Genomic DNA, 26,322 nt, shown 5'->3' with positions numbered 1-26,322 from the left:
TTGCTACAACGTATGTGGCATGTATCCTTGTTTGAAACTAGAAAAAACTCCCGCGCGATCTGCATTTCTTCTATATAGGCCTGCTATGGCTCCATGGGCTGACCAATACTGAAATCAATAAATCATAAACCTGTACATACTGTTGTTTGTCTTTTTATTTGATTGTAAAAACGTATTTATATGTTTTTTCACAAGTAATTTCTTTTTCCATTTGATAAGTCAAAATTACATAATTAAAAACATATTATGAAACCTCATATACACCAAAGACAACATTTCCACATAATGACACATTAAGTGATAATACATCAAAAGAATTTCCATTGTGGTGTGGGTTGAGAAATAATACAACTGGGTCAACACACCTTTCAGTGTGATTTTTAATTTATATCCACCTTCATCAGGACCACCCCTTTAATTGATTTGAGGTGAGTGAGAGAGGGAATCTTAAAAAGAATGAACATTTATTTTCTAAAAGGTCTGCCCAACAGATCATATATCTTTTACAGAAAAATTTATAATGAGCCTCTAAGGTTTATCCAAGAAAGAATGAAACAACCACCAATAATCAAACAGTCAAAAAAGTAAAGGGCGTTAGAGACGATAGACAATAAACCACCAGCGTGTGATGCATGGTTACAAAATTCCTTCCTTGTATATGCCACCTTAAATGGCAATATTGCAATGAAAAATGATTTCTAGCATAGAACAGCTGTGATACGTGGTAGCATAAGGAGCCTAATATCATCCTAGGTTATAACCCAGAAGTACTAGCTACTGACTGAATGGGTCCCCATAGCTCACTATAGCCGGCCTTATAGGGTTTAAATGCATCCACCACATGGGCAGGAATTCTACCTCGATGTTTCTGTTCAAATATGTCCAGTTGGTGGCAATCATATCCAAGATTCACAACCTGGGAAGATTCTAAAAAATGTCATACCAAAGAGGCTAAGTATCTGAGTTGATAGGCACTAATATACATATATAGAGTATAGAATTGCGTAATGTAATGTGCCTAGGTCTTGCTTTGATGTGCATGCCTTCAAGAAACTTATACCCAGATCTCCAAATTCTCCAACCGTGGGGTGTTTGCTAAGGAGTGTTATTGAATCACAGAGGCCTGTAGGATGGACGGAAAGGGTATATGAGCTATCATACAACCTATATATGCATGTGTGATTTCTTAATAAAATATTCATAGGCCTCTGAAGGCTGATACGTTGCAACGCAGTTGTAATGTATCCAAGTTTCACGAAATGAAAAACTTCATGTATGTAACTATAGTCACCTAGGACTTGGTATTCCAGTCACAGACTCTGACTGACTCTGAGCTTCCGACCAAGGAGGGCCATCTACTGAAAGACTGATTATGTTTAGACCGCTGGCATGATTGTGACACGCTCTCCTGACAAATTACACTCATAAGGTGAATCCTAGCTAATGAAAATTCTTTGTCAGTAACATGAGTAGGGATAAAGTTAAATGGGCAATTAGCAAGTTAACTAAGCCTATCCCAATAAATTCTGCATTCGTCAGGAAAATTAGGCTCAGAAAATATTTAATGCAAAGCACCAAAGAAGATCTAGACCTTAATTTCTCGGGATGTAAACCAAAATCTAAAACCCCCACACACCTGACATGGTGGGCCCAGAAGTTACCATTTTCAAAAAAGCGGCTCTTAATGATCTCCAACGTGTCACTAAATATGTTCCCCCAGTTACACCAAATTTAATGAGAGATGAACTGACTGCCCTCAAGAGATTGCAAAGCAATTCGCATATTACCATCAAACCCTGTGATAAGGGTGGAATATAGTTGTTATGGATACACATGTGCATACAACTAAAATAAAAACCATATTACCAGTCCATGAATACTACAAGTGAGTCACAAGTAAATCAAGGAGTTTTGCCAAACTCAGTACTCAGATTGATACAAATACAAGAAATCCCTGCAAGAAAAATATATTTGTAAAAAAGAATATGAGTTTTTGAACAAAGCTAATCCTGTAACTACAGCCCTGTATGGAGTGCCTAAAACTCACAAGGATGTCAGAGACCCGCATTTGTGACCGATTGTTTAATCCATTAATGCCAGTACCGAACGATTATCCAAGTATATGGATACCTTTTTGTGCCCCATTACTAGAAGTAGGAACTATCAGTCATATATCAGAGATACTGGTGACATCGTAGCCAAAGTAGAGAATGTGGCCTTTAATTCAGAGTGGGAAGTATTAGTCACCCTTGACATAGGAGCGCTCTATACTAATATACCTCAGCAGAAGGCACCAGCATGGGAGCGTGATTCACCCCCAGTATAGCGAACACCTTATGGGGAGTACAAATGCAAGCATATCTTCAATGATTACCGCCGTTCTTTGAAAATGTCAATCATTGGTTTCGTTTAATTGATGATATCTTTTTTGTTTGGTTAGGAGATGATTTCATGGATTAATCTAAGCAATAAAAGCTTCAAATTCAAAGCTAAATACAGCAAAGAGAAAGTTGAATTCTTAAACATCTAGATGTCTCGAATCAACGAGGTACTACAAGTCAGTTACTATAGAAAACCTACAGCAAAGAACACTATATTGCATTATAATAGTTACCATCCTAATTGTAAAAAAGATGCCATTCGCTTTGGGGAATTTTAAGGATCAGGCAAAATTGCTCTAACATACAGGAGTATGGCATACATGGTGAACAATTAAAAAAGAGACTCTTAGAGAGAGGTTACGCGAGACGCCTAGTTAGGCAAGCTATCAAAAGAGCTAAATAATACAACCGTGATGCTCTTATACAGGGTAAGGACTGGAGGAAAGAAGAGATGTTGTTTTGTGTCATCAATCACACTAATCTCAATTTTAAGATCAAAAAGATATTTGACAAAAAGTGGAAGCTTTTAGACATAAATGAAGAGGAAGAAAAACGACAACAACCCATGCTGCCGAACAGGCGGCTTGTCCATTTAAGAGACAAACTGGGTCATACCAGATTGAAGCAACAGAACAGTTCTTTGCAAAGATCCATAATGGGTCTATCTCTTATTAAAGGTAATCACAGGTGTAGCACTTGCCATGCATGTGTATCAGCAGGTGCACAGACAGAATATCTACATACACAAATATTGAGTTGGAAAGATCGTGATACAGAAATATCGACAGCAAGAATATGGTGGTCAAGAATATCGACTTTAAGGTAAGAAATTTTGTTTTTGACAATATCGAAGTCATTAATATCATTTGCAAAAATATAGCTGTTTAAAATATCGTTTTTTTTAATTAGTGTTATGTATTTCAGTATGCATTTTAAAAGTATGTGATCTATTTTGTTTGTATAAGTATTGCTTTTGTTTCTTAATATATGTGTTACATTTTTAGTAGTAATTGATTTTATGTTCATTAAATTCTTGTTTTTTTATTTCCGTAGCGGGTTGTGGGTTTATAGGGGAATAGGGTGGGAAGTAATTTAAATATAATAAATTAATTATTATTCTTTATAATATAATTTATATAATTGTTTGTTAATAATTATTTGTTAATTAATGCTAATTAATTAATTAAAATGTAAATATGGCAATTGTTTAATTAATTATAGATGTCAGTTTTGGGGTTTAAAGTGGTAAAGGGTGGGAAGTAAATTATTTTAACTTAAATCAAAATTTGTTGTTAATTGATATTAATTTATTAATTTGATATTAGTTATGGAATTTTTGTAATGATTTTTAGGTGTGGTTTGTGGTGTTTATCGGGGTATAAGGTGGAAAGTAATTAATGTTTAAATAATTAATAATTAGTTGCTCATCAATATTAATTCATAAATTGATAAATAATTAGGGTAATTGTTTATTGTTATTTTGTGTGTGGGATTTGGTGTTATAGGGGTAACATTTGGAAAGTAAATTAAGTTTTATCTATTATAAAAAAAATGTAGATGTGTGTTGTAAATTGTGTGGTTAACACCACACACTTTACAACACTCATCTAAGGTAGGAAATAAAAAGGTTAAATTCATGTAATAATTAATGTTTTTGTTTATACATCTTTTCTATTTAAAAATAGTTGTTTGTTTGTAAATTATTTATAATAATTTTTAATATAAACTTTCCAGGTATTTGTGAGATCTTTTTAACATTATAATATGTTTCTATCTTTTTTATATTTTTATATAAGTTTTCTTTTTTGTTTTTTAAAATCTTTTGTGTTGTTGTTGATATTCTGTTTGTTTTTAATTTTAAAATCTTTTGTGTTGTTGTTGATATTCTGTTTGTTTTTAATTTTGAACTGACTCCAGTGGGAATATACATTTTTACCCCTCTGCTATACAACACTTTCCCTATTGTTGCACTAAATGGAGTGGAAATATTATTGTTTGCCTCTTTGCTATCCAACACTTTCCCTATTGTTGCACTCAGTGGAGTGGGAAGTGCCATTTGTACTCCTCCGCTATCCAATACTTTCCCTTCTGTTGCACTCACTAGAGTGGGAATAGTAATTTGTACCCCTCCGCTATGCAACACTTTCCCTACTGTTGCACTCACTGGAGTGGGAATAGTAATTTTTACCCCTCCGCTATCCAACACTTTCTCTACTGTTGCACTCACTGGAGTGGGAATAGTAATTTTTACCCCTCCGCTATCCAACACCTTCGCTACTGTTGCACTCACTGGAGTGGGAATAGTTATTTTTACCCCTCTGCTATCCAACAATTTCCCTACTGTTGCACTCACTGGAGTGGGAATAGTAATTTTTACCCCTCCGCTATCCAACACCTTCCCTGCTGTTGCACTCACTGGAGTGGGATTAGTTATTTTTACTAGTCCGCTATCCAACATTTTCCCTACTGTTGCAATAACTGGTGTGGGAATGGTAATTCCTACCCCTCCACTATCTAACAGTTTCAATACTGTTGCACTCAATGGAGTGCAACATTTAAGTTTAAATACTGTTAAATAGTTTAATGTTTTAATTTATAATATAATCTTTTTTTCATTAGATTTTATGTTATGGGTGTATGTATATATATATATTTATTGGTACATTTTTATATATTTATAAACTACATTAAAATTAATAGTTTATTAATTGTTTTAAAGTAAATATATAATATATATATATATATATATATATATATATATATATATATATATATATTCACCACAAGCTTTTGAGATTCCAAAAGAATATATATATATATATTAATTACATTTTATATATGAAAGTTTACTTTTTTAAATAAAATGTATATATTACATTTGCTAAAATGTACATTAAATCTAAATACATTTTTAAAGTTAATTTTAATATTAAATATATTTAACAATGTTTTTTATATATGTATATTACAATCTATATTTTGCACATCTACATTTTGGACATCAATATTTTCTTTTGTTATATTTATAATTACCATTACAAATATGGGATGTCGATATTTTTTACATTGATATTTACAACTCGATATTTGTGTATGGGGATATTTTGGGGGTCGATATTCTATCAGTGAACCGTATCAGCCCTTACTTTGGAGCAATGGGAATGCAGAGGACGCAGAGTTATTTTAAAGAATGCGAACAACTGCAAAAGCAAAAATATGGTGTATCTTATTCTATGCCAATGTTGCCTAGGATATATTCGTGAAACTGGTAGAGAGTTTAGAACTAGTTTCAGTGAGCACAAATCAGCTATTAGGACCACGAAGCTTCGGGCTCCTGCGTTCCATCATTGCCAAGACAAACAACACACAGAATACAATCTTGAATGGCTAATCTTGGAAAAAGTAAGACCTAAACAAGGGCCCCCCCCCCTGTGAAATACTCAAGGAAAGCAAAACCTATTGGATTTTTTTGCTTAATATGGTGAAATATGGCCTAAATGAAGAAATAATGTGGGACATTTTTTGATTGCTCCATAGGAACTTAGGACAGTAGCAGTGCACTCAACCTCAGGCAGTCTTCCTGACTGCTCCATTGAAATTTCGGATATTTGGATCACAATTCACTTCAGGCAGTTTTTTTGCATGTAGGTAAGGAGCGCCACCTACATATTTTCCAACATGGCATCCCTAATAGGTTTGGAGTGTCTTTTAGTTTCGATTTTATTAGTCAAGTCAAGGAAAGTTTATGAAACAGACATAAAAAGCACATAAAAATCGTAAACATTTCATTTTATAGTACAAAATATTAAAAACAATAGACATATCACAAGCTATACAATATAAAAATATTTACAGCAAATTTTCTAAAACAAGAGCACATGCCCGCAGGCAGAGGATGCCCAAATTACAGCTCATCAGGTACACAATATTTCCTATGCTGAAGCACCTTGTTTAAAAACACAGCTTATCTCCATGCTGTGTGCTCATCTACCAGTAGCTGGAATAAAATAAAGGCTGGGCGACACTGCCTCAACCCTCGATTTGATAAAAATTGAATTATCCAAACTTTTCTTGGCTCGATATAAAATTTACAGAGCAGGACTAAGTGAATAATGGACTGTTCTGAACTTTTGTCACAGGGACACAATGGTAACACATGGGACCAGTCATTCAATTTTGGAAATGACACTAATCTATGGACATTACCCAGTCTAAGTCTAGTTAAAAGGAGTCTGACAAAGACAACAGGAACAAAGGTTAGATAAGGCTCCATCTCTGGGGTAGTGCGTAACAGCTGATGTTGCCTCACACTTATTTTGGAAATTTCCCCTGCTATTCTGATAGAATCCAATATTTGGAGGCCCTCTTTTTTTAAGATCTTTCTGGGTATCGCCAACATAGAACTTGGATTTGAAAAAAAATTCCGGATGACCCAGGTCGTTCATAAAATCACGAACAAATCTAATCCAGGGAATCTTAAAAGACCCTTCCAACCTTAAGCTGTCTTGCAGTATCTCCCTATTTAACTTAGTCTGGTCTTTGCACCAAATCCTGTGCCACAGGAGTATAGGCTCTAGTTTAATAAGATCGGCAATGCAGGGAAGGCCCAGCTCCTCATGGCAGACATAAGAGAAGGTACTGGGAGGTACTGAGTGAATATACCTTAAGAAAGCACTTTCTACAGTTTGTAAAGGAAGAGTGTTTACAAAACCCCACACCCCTGCCCCATAAACCGCCATGGTGATACACTTAGCCTTGTATTTCTGCAAGAGTTCTATGGGTGGATTCCTGCCTAGCTTTTTTGGCACAGGTTGCTAAGGCTGTTGTTGATCTAATAAATGCCAATTTTTTGGCGGAGATTGTTTGAGCCCATGAGTCCTGCTGATTAAATAAAATACCTAAGTAGGAAAAACTTCTAGTTGAGGCTAACTTCTTATCATCAACAAACATTTCGCGTGTCCCCTGGCCACATCTCATGACGAAGGTCTTGGAGATATTTATATTAAGACCAAGATCCTTCATAAAGTCACTAAAGCACTCCAAAACCCTCTGAAGGCCTTTTTGAGTGCGTGCCATTAGCACAGCATCATCCGCGTAAAGAAGAGTGGGTATCTGTTTTGCCTGGAGGGTTGTGTTCAATACCCTCCAGGACTTTAGCGGGTGAGGTCGCGGGTGCTGGATTATACTCCTCATTTCTGCCTGAATGAGAGACTGCTCTTCGCATTTGCACTTTGCACTCTGTTTCTGCTGCTAATTACGCTTTTAACCTGTATTTGCTGTTTTTAAAATCATTTTAACTCCTGGTTTTTTACTTGCACTAAGCCCTTACCTGATCTTTGGCGCCCAGTTGCCTAAGCGGAAGCCAGCTGACGAGGCTCGTTCAGTTCGGCAGTGGTAGGCGGGGTTTGGAGCCATTGGTGGTTACCGCTCTAGTGCTCGGAGGCTACATAAACAGATGCAGATTCGACCGCGCAGCGGGCGCGCCGCCTGCGTGCCGAAGGCACGCACAAGGCAAGACCGTCTGCGCCCGTCCGCGCTCGGTCCGGGCTTAGGGCCAGGTTCCCTTCCCCATGCCCTCCATGTCGCCTAAGATATTCTAGTGCCAGGCTACATGAGCTAAATCCTATGAGTCTCAATGTGGACTGCCCTAAACTTCATCCTCTCCTAGCTTCTAAGCACTCGCTCATACCTTGTGCTAACTGCCTCATTCCTCTCCCACATTTCCTGGAACTTCCTATCAAGGCCCTTTTCACTGATCACACAATCCCTTTTACGCCTAAAAGCAAAACGGAAGATTTCAAATGCCTACTGCTCAACACCAGATCTTTGGTAAAGCATAGCTCTGAATGCTGCTTGTTCATAGAATCCAACAATATCAAGCTGGCCTTCATCACGGAAGCCTGGACTGATATGGCCTCTGGGCCGGATTTAGTTAAAGCCACCCCCCATAATTATCTCTGCCACATCTTAGACAGACCCATAAGGAAAGGTGGAGGTCTCGCTGTTATCTACCACAATAGTTTAACTCCCACTTTCGAGGTTGCCTCAAATGGCGCATGCGAGGCTCTATCCATCATGGTTCGGTATGGCCCTCAGGACTCGTTGAGAGCAATGCTCCTTTACCGACCCCCTGGCCCTAAAGGTGGCTTTCTTGATGCACTTGGATCTTTTTTAGAAGTAGGTTGCTGTTCCAAATCCTTCACCATTCTTGGGGACTTTAATTTTCATTTAGAGGACTCCTCTGAATCTGACACCGTCAGGTTGCTTGAAATTATGGGGGGGGGGGAACCTTTTGCAGCTTGTTGCTGGCCCCACCCACAAGAAGGGTCATACTTTAGATGGTATTTTCACTAATTCTTCCACCCTGTCCATTTTAGACATTTTACCGCTTACCTGGTCTGATCATGCGGCCATTATTTTTGGAATTTCCTCTTCCGTTACCGCCTTGTCTAATGCTAAACATAAAGGCAAAATAGCCGTTCGCTCATGGAAACTCATAAACCCAGTCAATTTGGAATCTACCCTGACTGACTCAGTCCCCCCTCTTTCCTCCAACCCTGAAGAAGCTTCATCCAGGTATGAAGACTGGATCAGGACTGCCTGCCACACATTGGCCCCTGTCAAGTGGTGTTCCCCCAGACGTTTAATTCCATCTGCCCCTTGGTTCTCACAAAAATTGCATGATCTTAAATCTGAATGTAAGAAACTGGAACGCAAATGGAGAAAGGACTACAACTTAAATGAAAGAGTATAAAACTAGCCTCTTAGCCTATAAGAAAATTTTGGAGGAAGAAAAAAAGGCTTATTTCTCAGCCAAAATTGCTAATGCCAAAACCTCTGCTAAAGAACTGTTTAATACAGTAACTCTCCTCACGACCCCCTCCATGCCCATTGGGCTTGGCGACTCTGAATTTTGCAACATGCTTGCCACGTTCTTCTTAAATAAAGTAGACACCATCTTCTCTTCTTTTCTTAATCAAACAATAACGGCAACTGCTAGAAATCCTGTGATTAATCCTACTCCACCTGCTCCTATTTTCAATTCTTTCTCCCCTTTGACCGTTCCAGAGGTCTGCTCCCTGCTTATGGGTTGTAGATCCGGGTCTCCCAAGGACCCTTGTCCGGCCTCAATACTGAAGATGGCTCCCGCTACTATTTCTTATTCTCTGACCCCTATTCTCAACCAGATTCTGTGCTCTGGGCACTATCCGGTGTCCTGGAAAACTGCCTCCATACTCCCTCTCCTAAAAAAAAACCACTTAGACCCAACTGACGCCAACAACTATCGGCCTATCTCACGCCTTCCCTTGCCGGCCAAGATCCTGGAGAAGGCCATGAACATTCAGTTAAGCTGGTTTCTGGATTCCTATGACCTGCTGGATCACTCTCAGTATGGATTTCGCGCAGGGCACAGCACTGAGTCTGCCCTGATAAAAGCCACGGAAGAAATACGTGAAACGGTCGATCTGGGCGGTTCAGCCATTTTGATTATGCTAGATCTGTCTGCGGCCTTCGACACGGTTCATCACGACCTACTGTTGAACCGTTTGTCGAAGGTCGGGGTCCAAGGAGTTGCCTGGGACCTTCTCAAGTCTTTTCTGACTGATAGAACTCAAATGGTGGACCTTAACGGGGAAACATCTGAACCTTTTTTCCTTCCTTGTGGAGTCCCTCAGGGCTCCTCCTTAAGCCCGACTCTTTTTAATATTTATGTAACACCATTGGCTGCCCTTATTCGGTCTTTTGGCCTGCTTACTACCTCCTACGCTGACGACACCCAAATTGTGCTGTCTGTTTAGAAGGGGAAGGAACAGGGACTTGCCTCCAGCTGTCAAAAATGTATGGCGGCCATCTCCAGTTGGATGACAGCCAATTGCCTAAAACTGAACTCGGGCAAAACCGAGGTGGTATTCTTTGGCAACAACCCCAATCTCTGGTCCCAGCTTGGTGGCCGAGTGATATGGGGCTCCTGCCTGCTCCTTCACGATCGGTTAAAAATGTGGGTGTAATGACGGACAACACCCTTTGCTTCGGGGATCAGGTTAGTAAAGTGGTTTCCACTTGTTTTTTGATCCTTAAGACTCTGAAAAAAATTAAACCCCTTTTGGAGGAAGATAGTTTTAGAATGGTTGTCTCTACTCTAATTCTATCCCGTCTTGACTATTGCAACAGTCTTTATTTGTCTATAAACAATAAACATCTTAATAGACTCCAGATGGCTCAAAACGCGGCGGCAAGACTGCTTACTGGCACGCCAAGAGCGGTTTCAATCAGGAAAGGGTTGGCCCATCTTCATTGGCTCCCAATCAAAGAAAGGGCCCATTTTAAGGCCCTTTGCATGGTGTTCAGAGCTCTTCAGGGAATAGGTCCCATGGACCTGCGAGATCGGGTCAACTGGTACACCCCTAGGAGAGCCTTGCGATCTTCGGAAGCCAAATTGGCAGCAGTTCCAAGGGCTATGAAGGCCAGCTGGGGTGGCAAGAGCGTGGTGGTTAGAGCTACAGCCGCCTGGAATAAACTCCCATTTTACCTAAGGTCTACCACGGAACTCACTACTTTCAGACGTAATTTGAAGAATTGGTTGTTCCCAGTCTAATTACCTGGTTTCTTCCAGGAGGTTGGACTTTCCTTCCAGGGTAACAGTGTGCAGCGCCAGGACACCCGCGGGTAACAGTGCGCTTTATAAACTTGTAGAACATAACATAACATAACATATCGGTCGGCCTCCAGCCTGGGGAAAATCTTTGCCCTTCGAGAGTAGCGCTTCTCCTAGTCCATTAATATAAAGATTAAAAAGGAAGGGGGCCAGCACGCAGTCTTGTCTGACCCCTCTTCTGATGGGAAAAGCCTTAGTGCACTCACCCCCCAGGCCATACCGCACGCTTGCAGTAGCACCACAGTACAAGCGTCTTAAGAAAGCAATAATATGGGGATCAACCCCAACTGCCTCAAGGACCTCCCACAGCCAATCGTGTCTTACGGAGTCAAAGGCCGCGGTGAGGTCCACAAATGCCAGGAACAGACTACCTTTCTTTGCTCTTATATATTTGCCTACCAAGATGGCTAAATTTAGGCTTTGTTCTGTTGTACCAAGCCCAGCATGAAAGCCATACTGTAGGCTGGATAGGATCTGGTTAGCCTCTGCCCAGTCTTGTAGGCGCTCCAGAATAACCCCCCCAGCCACTTTGACCAAGGAGTCCAACAAGGAGATCGGTCTGTAGCATCCTGGGTCATGACAGTCCCCCTTTTAAAAAATTGGAATAATAATTGATTCCACCGAAGTCTTGGAGAATGTTGACTTGACACTAGCGTTAATGACTTGGGTTAATATAGGCCCCCATAAAGAAATGTTGGATTTAAACAAGTCGACTGGAACACCATCGGGTCCTGGGGCCTTGCCACCCAGGCTGAGTGTTACTGCTCTGGTCACCTCTTCTAGAGTGATTTGCAGATCAGGCTGATCATTATTGTTTAAGAGAGTGTTTTGCAGCCCCGGGTTTCCTTAGCAAAGTGATTGGTTCAGGTTTCTTCAGATATGGCTATTTCTATGGAGGGGCCATCACTACATGGAAGGAAAGGGGCCCTCAGTACCTTTCAGAATGCAATACTATCTTTCGTGATGGGCCGCAGAGTGGAGGGAGTCCCATGCTTCGTTTCGCAGTGTATGCTTCCTATCTGTGACAGCTCATCTATATTCCAGCCTAGCCTGTCTGACTCTAGTTGGAGATCTGGGCTGCCTATGCAATTAATTTTTCAAGTTGGTGTGGGCGTTCCTGCATTTCTTGTCAAACCACCCTGAGCTTTTGATTTTATTACGTTGCTGAACCATCAGCAAGTTCTTAACCTCCTTTGAAATATCCTGAAAGGAGTGCACAATACTAGCATCAGAAACTGAGTCGCTCAAGCAGGTATCAAGTTCAGATTTACAGTTCAAAATCACTTCTTTAGTCAATACATCAGGGTCCACGTTTGCCCACCGTAGGGTGTAACCATTCGTTCTATTCAAAAAGAGATTCCCCACTACTTTGTTAGATGAATTGGGCTTTTTGTGTCTGTGCATGGGCAGCTTAATCAATAAACAGAAAGGAAAATGATCACTCAAACAGTTATCCCCCACCGTGAAGGAAAGCACCCTATGTGCATATGTGCGTGAAACTAGTATAAAATCTATGGTGGAGGCTAGCTCTCTCCCATTAAAAGTATGAGGCATGGGTCCTGGGGTAGCTAACATCTCGTTAACAAAACCAAGTTCACTGGTAAAAGTGAGCTCATTAAACAAAGCCCCTACCCTTGTATGACAGAAGTGGGTACTATGCTCTCCTTCGTTGGCCAAGCTGCACATTCTATTATCTGCATAATTACATAGGGCGCAATTAAAATCCCCCATCAGCATTATCATTGTATCCTTTGTACTCCTGTTGCAAATAGCATTCAGAGTCCCACTTAGATTCTTTACCACTGTTCCAAGTTCATCAAAGGGAGCATTGTTGGAGAGGTTTATCAATTTTATTAGTTCTTAATTTCATTGCTCAGTGTTGTTGGTATCTTTTTAGTCCTTCATAGCTCCTTTGTGGCCTATGTCATTCTAAACATTGATATGTGATGAAGGGTCCATTAGGGACAGACTCATCCCCTCTTATTCCATCTAGAGGGTGGGGTAATAACATACATATGCACGACTTAGGGTTATCTCCATTTGATCTACTCTATTTTACATTGAGGCTCTCCTTCTCTAAGGAGGAAATCCTGACCTCCATAGAGGCGATTGTACCAGCTAAAGCATCTGTTCAGGATGGGATCATGGGAGATCTCTTCCACTCTGACATGGACAACTGGGCCTCTTATATAATGGCATTTTCCAATTATATTGCCAGGGGGACCCCAATTCTTGGATCGCGGCAGGGAGCTGAAGTGATCCCTATTTACAAAAAGGGCGACAGGGGCAATCCGACCAATTACCGGCCTATTTGGTTGATCAATTGCTTCCAAAAAGTATTCTGCCACTCCCTTTTAGTGAAAATCGAAGACTGGATGGCTGAGAACCATATTCTGTCCCCACTTCAAGCATGGTTTTGCCAGAAAATGGGAAAAATTGATCAGGTTTTCGGCTTTCTCCTTCTTTATTGGAAGGTGGTATTACTGGGTAAAGAGAGTCTTTACATAGTTTTTATAGATCTGAAGTTGGCGTTTGACCTCGTGCCCAGGAACAAGCTTTGGCAGGTGCTTAAGGAGATGGGTATGCCCTTGGAAATTCTGACACTACTTATAAAGCTCCATGCAGGGAACTACAACAGGGTGAGATAATGGGGCCAGGGCCAAGTCACCGATCCGGTTAAAATCATGCGTGGGGTTCACCAGGGCTGTGTCCTAGCACCAACATTGTTCACTCTAAAATTCAAATAAGTGGTTGAATTTTCATCAGCAACTCCAGCGGATGCTCCTTTTTTAGGAAATCAGAAAATCGCAACTCTTCTTTTTGCAAGCGATACCCTTCTCATCTCCAAAACTCCTATGGGGCTGCAAAGGTTACTAAATTGATTCAAGACCTTTTGTGACGAGAGGGATCTTAAAATAAACACCTCAAATACAAAATTGATGCTGCTGAATCCCCAAAAGTCATTTAGAGGGCGCCTAACCTTAAATAACATTCCTTTAGAGAGAGTGAGTTGTTTAGTCTATTTGGGTATTAAATTGTCTGAAGTTATGGCCTGGAAAAAACACCTCAGCAAGGCCTACCTTAAATTCTCTCAGGTAACTGGGGCCCTAAGGAAGGAACATTGACCCGCTTACACAAAGCCAGTTAAAAGAAAGACTGTAAGTAGTGCCCTTTATGGGGCAGAGCTCTGGGGCTTTGAAAATCTGAATGACCTCACAGTGATTGAGAATAAGTTTCTTAGGAATCTAGTGTCCCTTCCACTGAACACACCACTTCGCCCCCTAAACTTGATATGGGTAATAAACCAGTCAAGGACCCTATGAAGCTTAGCCCACTTCTATTCAGGTAGAGGCTTGTTTGTACCCCAGAATTGTCCTCATATGCAGTCACCTTTGATGAGGATTGGTCTCTGGATACATCGAGCAAAATGGGATGGATTAAACACGTTAGAAACCTCATCACTAGCATTGGGTTCATGGGGCACAGCGTTATTTGTCCACCACCCTTCACCGAGAAACAAACGTGCTGTAAGGAAGTGGGTAGAGCAGAATGGATTTAGGGATAACAAGTGGGGCAGACTATCTGAGGAATTTATGTATTTTAAATTTAGTTGTTCCCTGGAAAGTTATCTCGATATTGTAATGGTACCTGTCGATAGTAAACTATATATACAATTTAGGCATGGCTGTTTACCTGTAAATTCATTCACACACTTGTGGCTATGTAATGTTGCCAAGATAAAAGGCTGCCCTTGCTGTTCTGCATTGACTGAATCAATGGGCCATGTCTTCTTTGCTTGTCCTGCATACATAAAACCTAGGGCTAAATGGTTAATCCCCATTTGTAAGCAACTTGGAACTCGTGACTCTGGTGTTGTTTTGCGCATACTAAAAACAGACGCCAGACCCTTATTTGTGTGCACAATTGCAAAGTTCCTGGGTCACATGTGGGGAATAACAAGGAAGGCCCAGAGTTCAATTATAACCGGATCCCAATATGTCCAGTAATCCTGGGCGTAGTGGGCGTAGTGGGGCTACGCGGAGCATCGCGAAGTGGGGGCACATCTATGCACACCCACACACTCCGTGTAGCCCCACTACGCGCCACCCGCCTCCCTCCCGCCTGCTTTTAAAATGTAGTAAGAAAGATCGTAAACTTTTAAAAAACAACCTTAAAGTAATTTAAATAACTTACCTGAGCTGCGGCGTCCCGGTGCTCCCTCTTCCTTCTCTCGTCGACTTCTTCCTCACAAATGCGCATATTTGTCACGACAAATGCGCATGCGTGGGCGGCCGCGCATGCGCATTTGTGAGGAAGAAGTCGGCGAGAGAAGGAAGAGGGAGCCCCGTGACGCCGCTGCTCAGGTAAGTTATTTAAATTACTTTAAGGTTGTTTTTAAAAGTTTAGGATCATTCTTACTACATTTTAAAAGCGGGCGGGAGGGAGGCGGGTGGCAGGCAACTCGCTCCGCCGTGGGTGTGCGTAGTCTGCCTGCCCTACGCCTACTTCGCGGATCGCAAAGTAGGCAAAGCTACGCACACTCCGCGGCCAGAGTGTAGCACTGCGCCCACCCTTAATGTCCAGAATATGCTGGTGAGGGAATTGAACCTGATTATGATGAAACTCTGCCACTGCGTGAATTGTTTACATTCTTATTTTATATCTTTTTATGTCAACAGCAGCACCATCAGATTGGTATACTTTCTTTTAAATCTTGTAATACAGATTTAAACAGTTCACTGAACATGTATCTGCACTTTTATGGTCTTTAGACCGAATAAAGTTTATTGAATTGAATATACATATAAATACATACATTTGGGTCCTACTCTGTTGACATCGGTTCCATGTCTGTTCCACTTTGTTTCATATGAATTGGCAGCCACACACCATAAGATGGTGTCCTATAGAAAGAGGTCAAGTATCACGTCAATCATGACTAGTTCAGTAACTTTACAAAGATGAGGCAGAGGAGGAGTTTGTTTTTCACATGTTAAGAACTTATGGGGGAAGCTAGATATGAATACATGTCACTTCCCGCAATAGGTGGTCCCGTATAGACGGCCCTGGTGAGGAGCCTTGCTTCCCAATGTAGATCACTTTGTTGGCAAATTCCATAACTATCAGGCAAGTTTAGTTTAATGTAGGTATTTCATTTGGTAGCCCCGTACAGGCTGGCCTGGTGAAGAATGCTTTATTCTTTCTTCTTTTTTATGTACATAACTTTGTTGGCGGATCATATAAGAATCAAGCTTGCTTAGGTCAATGTAGGCCTTTTGCATGCCCCGTTCTGCACTTCTTTTAAGAGCAGCAGGTACACTTCAATATGGCGCGCATGATATCACTTGCTACTCCCAGGCCCTGAAGCAGTGAGGTATGGTATTGCAAGACCCACGGTGCCCTCTTACATCTCCCGCTATACACGCCCATGATCATATGCTCAATGCATGCCACCATATGTTAACAGGTTTGTAGCACAGCCATTGATTGTTGATCTATGGGGTCATAGAGTAAGTATTGATACTAAGGACGGATTGCAGCTATTTGCAGGACCTGTCTGGCCGCTGTATGTAGCACGTGTGTTTGTGCACTGTTGCCCTCAAGAATTGACTTAGTTACTGCAGTAGTTCATCCAGATAGGTCTAGTTAACTTGCTAATTGCCCATTTAACATTATCCCTGCTCATAATACTGAGATAGAATTTTCATTAGCTAGGATTTATCTTATGAGAGTAATTTGCCAGGAGAGGGCACAGCCATCATGCCAGCGGTTTAAACATAATCATACTTGAGTCAGAGTCTGTGACTGGGATACTAATTCCAAGGTGCCTAAAGTAACATACATGAAGTTTTTATTTTTTGAAACTTGGATGCATTATGGCTGCATTACAAAGTATCAGCCTTCAGAGGTCTATGAAAATTTTACTTGAAATCACATCCACATGCATAGGTTGTATGATAGCTCATATGCCCTTTACATCCATTCTACAGGCCTCTGTGATTCAATACCACTGCTTAGCAAACACCCTTCAGTTGGAGCAGTTGGGGATCTGGGCATAAGTTTCTTGAAGGCATACACATCGAAGGTAATACCTAGGCACATTCCATTAGGCAATTCTATACTCGATATATGTATATTTAGTGCCTATCTCTTCAGATACTTAATCTCCTTTGTATGACATATTTTTGCATATTCCCAGGTTGTAAATCTTGGATGTGAGTGCCACCAACTGGACACATTTGTATCGAAACATCGAGGTAGAATTCCTGACCATGTGGTGGACTCATTTAAATCCTATAAGGCCGGCTATAGTGAGCTGTGGGGACCCATACGGCCAGTAGCTAGTCTTCTGGGGTATAACCTAGGATGGTATTGGGCTCCTTATGTTACGACGCATCACGGCCCTTCTTTGCTAGAAATAATTCTTCGTTGCAATATTGACATTCAAGGTGGCACATGCAAGGAAGGAATTTTTTAGTCACGCATCACACGGTGATGGTTTATGATCTATTGTCTCTAACATATGATAGTGTGTTGGTGTGTATGCGGTGACAATGGTCAGGTGTGGTTCACTACAGGGGTAGACTTTTGGTAATAATAGAAACATGTTTTCTTATATTTGTATTTTTGTCAATTTATTTTGTGCGTACTTGATAATAACTTAATGTGTCATTATGTGGAAATATTGTCTGTGGTGTATGTGTATATGCGGTTTCATAGTATGTTTTTAATTATGTAATTTTGTATTATCCGATGGGAAAAAAAATACCTTTGGAAAAACATATAAATACGTGTTTACAATCAAATAAAAAGAAAAACAACAGTATGTTCAGGTTTATGATTTATTGATTTCATTATTAGTCAGCTCATGGAGCCATAGCAGGCCTACATAGAAGAAATACAGATCGCGTGGGAGTTTTTCTAGTTTTCATTGTTATTTCCCCCTTTCTCCTAGACCTAAAAGTATTCCTAGGGGGTACCTTTTCCTCGATAGTGAAGTATCCTTTTTTCACACTGAAGAAATGATTCTGCCAAGATCTCCTTTGCTAGTGCTCTTTTACTTTGCAGTATCACAGTGCATTCTATGCACGGTTTCTACCAAAAATTATCCCTGCATTGTGTATTACACAGTATGTGCTATGTTTAACTTTGGTCTCAAACTTAACGGGGAGAAGACAGAGATTATGCTATTGGGTAACCCTTCTCCGACCATTTTGACATCAATTTGGCCCACCTGCCTTGGTGCTCCCCTCCCTCCCAAACCGCAGATAAAGAGTCTGGGAATCTGGCTCGATAAAGCGCTGGACTTCTCGGTCCAGGCTACCAAAACTGCCTCCACGTGTGTCGGCCTAATGAAAATGCTCCGCAAAGTACTCCCTCTGCTTCCTTTCCAGGCGAGGAGAATCATGGTTCAGGCCCTGATACTCTCCCGCCTGGACTATGGAAACGCGCTATATCTGGGTGCCCCGGCTTCAGTGACCAACAGGCTCCAAGTCACGCAAAACTGCGCCGCCCGATTATTATTCAACATCCCCCGCTGGCAGTCAGCCAAGAAAGCTCTAAAAGAATTGCACTGGCTCCCGATGGCTGCTAGAGCACAGTTTAAGGCTATGTGCATTGTGCACAAATCTTTCCATCGAACAGGCCCTGCCATCCTGTCCCCCTTAGTTGTGCCCTACGCTCCATCCAGAGCCCTTCGCTCGGGATCATTGCACCTAGTTACCACTTCTAAAATCAACAAAGCACGTTGGGGCGGCCGTTCCTTCTCCCATACTGCTGCGAGACTTTGGAACTCCCTCCCCTTAGCCCTCAGAGAAAATAATAACCGGCTGGCTTTTAGGAAAGCTTTGAAAACCCACCTGTTTGCAAAAACGTGCTAGTCTCACCCTGCGGCCCGCCACAGTGATCAATTAAAGCACTGCGAGGCCTCCGGGTAGTCTATGCGCTATATAAATATAATTTTTCATTTCATTTCATTTCATTAGGCTCTTTCCTCATTATAAAATTAAATGTATGCACTGAAAAAAATCTTTTCATGGCAACAGAAAACTGGAAAAGTTTGTCAATGGCAATATACTGACCTTTGCAAACCTGTGCCAAAATAACCTTTGTATACCCCTGCTCTAAATCTGACTTCCATGCTGGTATACTTGTTGAAAAAGTCAGACATTTGAATTGGAAACCAGAAAACAGATTCACTTGCAAATATCACATCAAATGTATATTTTCCTTATACCTGCCTCACTCAACATACTTTCTAGAACAAGTGGCATCTGAATTACCCAACTCTCTGAGGCAGTGCTTCCCAAACTTTTTAGAACTCTGACCCAATTTTTAGAATGACAAACGTGTGCATCCCACCTAGCTTTAATGGGCATATAGCTAATAGTAGACTTGCTTTCAAAAAGCTTTGAATTACCAAATTAACATACTCTTTACAATTTTTCCTGTTCCCCTCTAACAGAATTTTTTTTTTAAGTCAAAACCTTGACCATGTCTTTCCATAAGTCTTTATTGAACTGTGGCCATGATATTGAGCTGCTCAAAAAAAAGTGGAAGATGGTGCACTGCACTGGAACTGAAACACTTTTCAGAGTGGGGTGCTGGCCTGTGTATTCTGTTCCCTTAAATCACAAGGCTTCTGAGAAAGCTGGTTTTTGATATCAGTGAATTTAGCAATTTTGAAAATCCTTCTGCAGCTGAGTATGGGATAAATCCTCATGTTCTTTTTTGTGTTAAAACATGGCTCTGTGGTGCATTTTAGACTTCATATACTTATTTGGGGCTCTTTACAACAACTCTGATTATATTACATAAAGTCAGATTCATGTTATTTTAAGCACATTAGATTAAGTGATTTGCATAGAGCCAACACCAGGACTTGAACTTGCCCCCCCCCCCCAATCCAACATCAGCAGCTCTCGCCGTTTGAACACATCCATTTTTTCTCAGATCATGAGTGAAAGTCATACACAAGTGAGATGATTGTTTATGATCACATATAGTGAGCACATTCTCTGTTGAAATTGCTTTTTTTAGTGAAAAAACATCAGCAAAAAAATACTAAAAGATTCTCATAGAGTCTTGCTTGGAAATACTTGCAAAGGTTTAAAACTGGACTTAGGAACTTTGGGGGTCATTAGGATGGCGGGCGGACTTGAGTCCGCCCGCCATCCTTGTGGTAATGGGACCGCCCGCCTATCATGCGGTGGTCCTGCACCCCTAATTATGATGCGACCGCCAACGCGGCGGTCGCATCTGGCAATTTAACATTTTAAATGTAACAATTAAACATTGCAGAGGGTGCTGCTGGCTGCAGCAACCGCCGCAATGTCAAATGGACATTTTGTGCATGGAAATGGGGGGGGTACCATGTATTCCCCTCAGTGCACAACTGCCCCCCCTGGGGGCCCGTAAATACATCACTGGAGTCATAGGAATTGTGAAAAATCCAACTTTCAAACAAAGTGTAGCAAATTAACTGAGCAGGGGAGTGGTAAGAATGTGGTATATAGCTGGCGGTGCATTTTGGAGCACACTGTCGCAAATATATTACTAAAGCATTGTGCATTTACAGGCAGCAAATTGTCCATTGAAATGGACACTAGATTTGCACAGACTTACAGTTTTACTGATAGAACTATATATAGCACATGCATAATAACATGTTGAAATCGTGCTTCCGTGAAAATCTATCATTTGCACGTCACCAAGTAAATGTTTTGTAATTTGTTTAATCCTACTAAAATCTTTGTTTCCAATACACTTCAGATTTACAAAAACAATGTGCTACATTTTTGAATTCTGAAATGATTAAGGATTCAGCTTGTGCACCGCCTGTGGTTGTTGCATGAATCTGTGTTGGTGTTTCGTGCTCCTGGGTATCACCTTCTGAACAAGGTGTAGTGTACTAAAGTATCAGTAACACCCCCAAATACTTGGGGTGTGTCTCCCGGGCACAGAATTCGTCCTGATATCAGGTTTCAACAGTTTCTTTTGTGTCCAATAAATCAGATGTAACCCATGGAATTTTCGATGCTGTTTAATATTGTTGTTAATCACAATATTTATTGATGAACTTCAATTCCCAGAATGCATTGTATTAAATCCAATGTTTGTTCACTATGTTTTCCAAACCCAATGCATTTCGGCGTACCACCTTCGTCAGGGGATAATCTATGAATAAAATGTTCTACTATAAATCTATGTCATACAGAAGAATACCATCGTTTTTAATATATACATTCTTAAAACGTGACTTTGTGTGAAAAGTAATTCCGACGGTGTTAGGATGTATGTGAAACAGCCCAAAGTTCTGCCCCCATTAGAAATGTGTACGTGAGTGGATATGGATCTTTGTTATATTGAAACGCTGATGATAATAACCCTGTGTAGATCTTTGTCGAGACGTTAATGCCAGTCACTGTGTTTAAGATGTGCCCGGTGAGGTTTAAAGTTTAAAATATTCATGTGTAGTAGTTTGTGCACGTCTCTAAAGGGCGTGAATCTGTGCTAACGATAAGCCGCGAGTAGCGTTCCTGTATATTAGTTCAAAATGTGCCCAACGGATCTGAAGAAAAGTAATTAGTTCTAGTGCTATTTTTAGTGAACGCCACTATAGGACGTAATTCTAAAGTGGCAATAGGCCACCGCTTACCGGTATGTTCATGAGACAGAGCGTTTCAGTTTTCGTTCTTCGCGGGAAGTTCAACAAGTGAACTTTAACCCGGACGTGCTATTTAAGTAAAGCTATCGTACAAGTGCGCATAGAAAGCAGACTGTGCATGTTAGAATCTGTGGGTGGGAGTACCGATTAAAGCGGATTTATGTAATCCGATGTGAGCCATCCTGCTGTGTATGTCATCTGGATTGAATATTTATTGTGTTTATAAACATGAGTTTTGTGTCTTGCTTACTGTTGGCATAAACATTACTTAAAATGGTGCGTGTGATCAGTATTAATAAATGTATATTTTTTACCGATTGGAAATATCTGCCGCTATACATAAATAAATATAAACGGTGATGTAAATATGGACAGTCATGTAAATATTGTTATAGATGAATCATAAAAACACAATCATTGATAAATCACAAAAAAATGGTATAGGTATAGTCTTATTGATCAGGCTTAAAGGTAACATTGGAATTCCAAACGTTCATTCATCCCGTAAGGTTTCAAAGAATTTAGATGGTTAATCCACTAATTTTCACGTTGCAGCAAAAAATTATGATTGTCTCTTCCTTCCTGTTTGTCTATGACTTCCAAAACGCAAAATTTTAGTTGGCTGATGTTATGGCCTGCTTCCATGAAGTGTTGTACTACGGTTGATTTAGATTGTTTGACTCTTATAATGCTTTTATGTTCATTCAAGCGTGTCTTGATTATTCATTCAGTTTGTCCAATGTATAGTTTTCCACATGGGCATTTTAGCATATATATTACATTCGATGTATCACAAGTCGCATTCACCCTTAATTTGATTTTGTGACCTTTCATGGGGTGAGAGATTTATGTTCCTTGATTAGGTTATTACAGTTGTTGCTATTCCAACATGGAATGTTGCCCTTGTACACGGTTTGTACTGGAATTATGTTAGCTTTTTAAATTATTTCTCCCATGTTCTTACTCCTACTGTATGCGAAGATGGGTTCTTCATCGAAGATGTGGTTGAAGTCTGGTTCTAGTTTCAGGATAGACCAGTGTTTTTGGATTATTTTTTTGTATGCGATGCTCATTGTTGAGTACTTGGAAACCACTGTAACACGTTCTTTAGTTTGCTTCTGGCGAGGTCCAAACAGTTGTTCTCTATTTTTTGATGCACATCTATTTTTGGCTTCAGTAAGTACCTGATCCGGGTATCCACGTGCCTTGAATCTGTGTAGCATGTTGTTGATTTGTTCCTCTGTTCTCGTTGGATTAGTTACTATTCTCTTTACACGTAACAATTGTGAGTATGGTAGATGCTGTTTGAGAGACTGAAGATGAAAGCTTTTAAATAGAAGGATGTTGTTTCTGTCAGTTTCTTTCCTGTATAGGCAAGTATCAAATCCAGTAGGGGTTTTGGTAACTTTCACATCCAAAAATGTGATAGTATGTTGCTGAATCTCATGTGTAAATTGAATGCGTTGATCAATCCTGTTGAGTCTATTAATTTGTTCCTGTAATGTGATCACATCACCCTTCCAGAGTATAAAGATGTCATCGATGTACCTTAAGAACAGTATTAAATGTGTTTTCCATGTGGGTTCAGTCAGGATGTGGTCTTCTTCGAATCGATTCATAAAGATATATGCATATGATGGTGCGGCGCAATTGCCCATAGAAGTGCCGCTCTTTTGTTGGTACCAGGTATCCTGCAACACAAAATAACTGTGAAACAAAGTAAACTCAAGGAGCTCCATTAAAAATACTTTTAGTCGCTCATCATATTCCGTGTGTAGTAGTGTGTGTTCCACAGCTTCTATTCCTAGTTGATGAGGGATAGACGTATATAGGGATTTAACATCAATAGTACACAGGGTTATCTCTTCATGATCTGTAATTTGGACTTGATGTAACTTCTTTATAAAATCAGTAGTGTCCTTAATGAAAGTGCTCATGGATGTTACACTGGGTTGTAGATACCGGTCCAAAAATGTACCCACCGGTTCATGTAAGCTTCCTCGTGTTGATACTATTGGTCTGCAAGGTGGTCTAGTTGGGTGCTTATATATTTTTGGCACCATGTACAGAGTTGGACTCCTGGGGTTTGTTTGTATAAGGTATTTTTTAACCTTTTCATTGATTGTGGCTTCGTTGTGAGCTTTATTCACTGTGGTTTTAAGAACTTCCTTAAATTGTTCTGTAGGGTTCAAATCCAATTTCATATAGATGTCTGAATCCTGAAGGTGTGTTTCCACCTGGATATTGTAATAGCTGGTGTTCATTATGACAAGGGCTCCTCCTTTATCAGCTTTCTGGCAAGTTATTTCAGTCCTCTGTGCTATTGATTTCAATATGCCCATCTCTTTGGTCGTGAGGTTATTGTGTTTGGGTGCCTTTTGGAAGTTTAATCTGCATATGTCTTGTTTAACCAGTAATTCAAATATGTCCAAACTTTTATGGCTTACCGGGGCCATATAGGTGCTTTTCAATTTCAACCCTTTTAATGGATCATCTTATTTATCAGTGGTTTCTGTAATGATGTTTTCAAAAAAGTGGCGTAATCGGAGTTTTCTCATTAATTTAAAAACGCTGATGTTAATACAATGCATTCTGGGAATTGAAGTTCATCAATAAATATTGTGATTAACAACAATATTAAACTGCATCAAAAATTCCATGGGCTACATCTGATTTATTGAACACAAGAGAAACTATTGAAACCTGATATCAGAACGAATTCTGTGCCCGGGAGACACACCCCAAGTATTTGGGGGTGCTACTGATGAAGTTTTGATTTCCTCACTGCTGAAATTCTGAAATACGTGTACTGTTAACTTTCAAGCATCTTTATATATCGCTCTTGCGCTACCCACCAGAAATTGGCTCCTGACCCACTAGTGGGTTGCAACCCACAGTTTGAGAAACACTACTTTAAAGCATTGACTTTAAAATTAAAGCACTGGAATATGGTGGGATCAAACCATTTGAACACTTTTCTCATCTTGAAAAACCAATGATGTTAGATCATGGCATAAGTATCCAATGGGGTTAAATGTTAAATCAATAATGCACGTTGCCTGATTTACCTCTCTTAATAATCCAATTCTATTTCCGTCTCACCATCTGAGTACTCCAAATCATGGGCCAAGAGAGGGCCCTTGCAAACCATGGTGCATCTTCTTGTGTCTTCTTCTTCCAACCTCATGCACCTCAACATCAGGAGCTGTAGTGCATTCAGTACTTTTAAAAAAAACTTTAATGTGTTCTCAAACAAACATTTTGTAAAAAATATTAAAATTAGAGCGAGAACCCATGAAGTCTAGTAGGATGTTTTGCAAATGAAAAGGCATTAGATGGTTCAACTGGTTGATTAGAAATTGTAATTGTTTAGGTCAGGTTCATGGTGCCCCTGCCCCTAATTGTATAAGTTTGAATGATGGACGCAGTTGTTTTACTTGTATTGAATGATGAGTATAAGAACTCTGGTTTTGCCTAGCTACATTTGCACATCTTTGCTATTTTTTATCACAAAAGCAGAAGATCATGTTTGTAATGGTTTTGTTTCACTTTATTCATACCAGATGGATTTGTTATTTCTTTGAAAATATCTGATTTGAAGGTTTGCTTATGGGCATACCAATGAAATTTCTTTTGTCTGTCTTGGCATTTTGACTTGACTTTCCATGCACTTTGTTAGTTTCGGATTTTTTTACCATATTCTGTCTTGTTTTGCGATTATCTCTGTCAACTCCCTATTGTTCTACTTGTCAGCTTTGAGGCAATTTGTTAGCATTGAATCACGTTTAGAAAGTGCCACCACATCCTCTGAGGTTGTTTATTTGGGATGGATATATATTTGTTAATTTCTTTAGAATTGTCAAAAGCTTCTCTGAGCCTGAAAATGTATTTGGACTGACATGATGAGTTGCTAGATTCAGCTGGCATGAATGTCAAGATTCTACTCTGTTTACATTTTGTTGTTGTTGATGAAGTCAACTAGATTAGGAATGGAATTGCAGACAAATACACTCTTCTACCAGTAAAGAATAGCTTATAAATGGAGCCTCCTGACCAGAGTCTGGTAACAGTTTACTTAGTAGCAAACCGATTGAGTCTCTGACTTATTTACATCCAGATAATGTGAGATGTATTTGATCTGCTTCGATTTGCAGTGAAAAGTTACTAAATGGCAGATTATGCTCAAGATCATTATAGTTCTCCATATTCTCAAAACCTTTTTGGAAGGGCAATAATCGTGGAAACTTTAGGTTGACCTCCCTTTCGCTGTTTTCTGGAGAACACCAAGATCAGGGTGTTACCAGCCAAATCCAGGCATTTATATCTATGAATTCTTTATCCAATCCAAAACAATGAAGATTACCACAAGAAAAAGAGAAAATAAATGGATGACAAGAAAGATATCAAAAGTTGCAAGAAGGACCTGATAAATCCTGCGTATCTTTAGCGTACATTTTGTTCATTAGCAAACCCTTAGTAAACAGACCTGGGAGTGCCCGTCTTCAGTTGCTACCTTGTTCCTACAAATATCCTATGATCTATCCAAGAGAAGTTTAAAGGTAGCACTGAAATCATCTGCCATTAATACTTTGTCAACTTTAAATGACTCAACTACTACA

At 40.1% G+C, this 26,322-nt stretch overlaps 1 protein-coding gene across 3 annotated transcripts in view; it reads right to left on the bottom strand.

Annotated features, from left to right (window-relative positions):
- LOC146782921 (beta-1,3-galactosyltransferase 5-like) overlaps window positions 1-26,322 on the bottom strand; it is a 250,300-nt gene that overhangs the window by 1,899 nt on the left and 222,079 nt on the right. The gene's annotated exons all lie outside the window — the stretch shown is intronic.

This window comes from Triturus cristatus, chromosome 12 (assembly GCF_964204655.1).
Source record: "Triturus cristatus chromosome 12, aTriCri1.1, whole genome shotgun sequence".
Lineage (NCBI taxonomy): Eukaryota > Metazoa > Chordata > Amphibia > Caudata > Salamandridae > Triturus > Triturus cristatus.
This window is presented reverse-complemented; position numbering and strand designations above follow the sequence as displayed.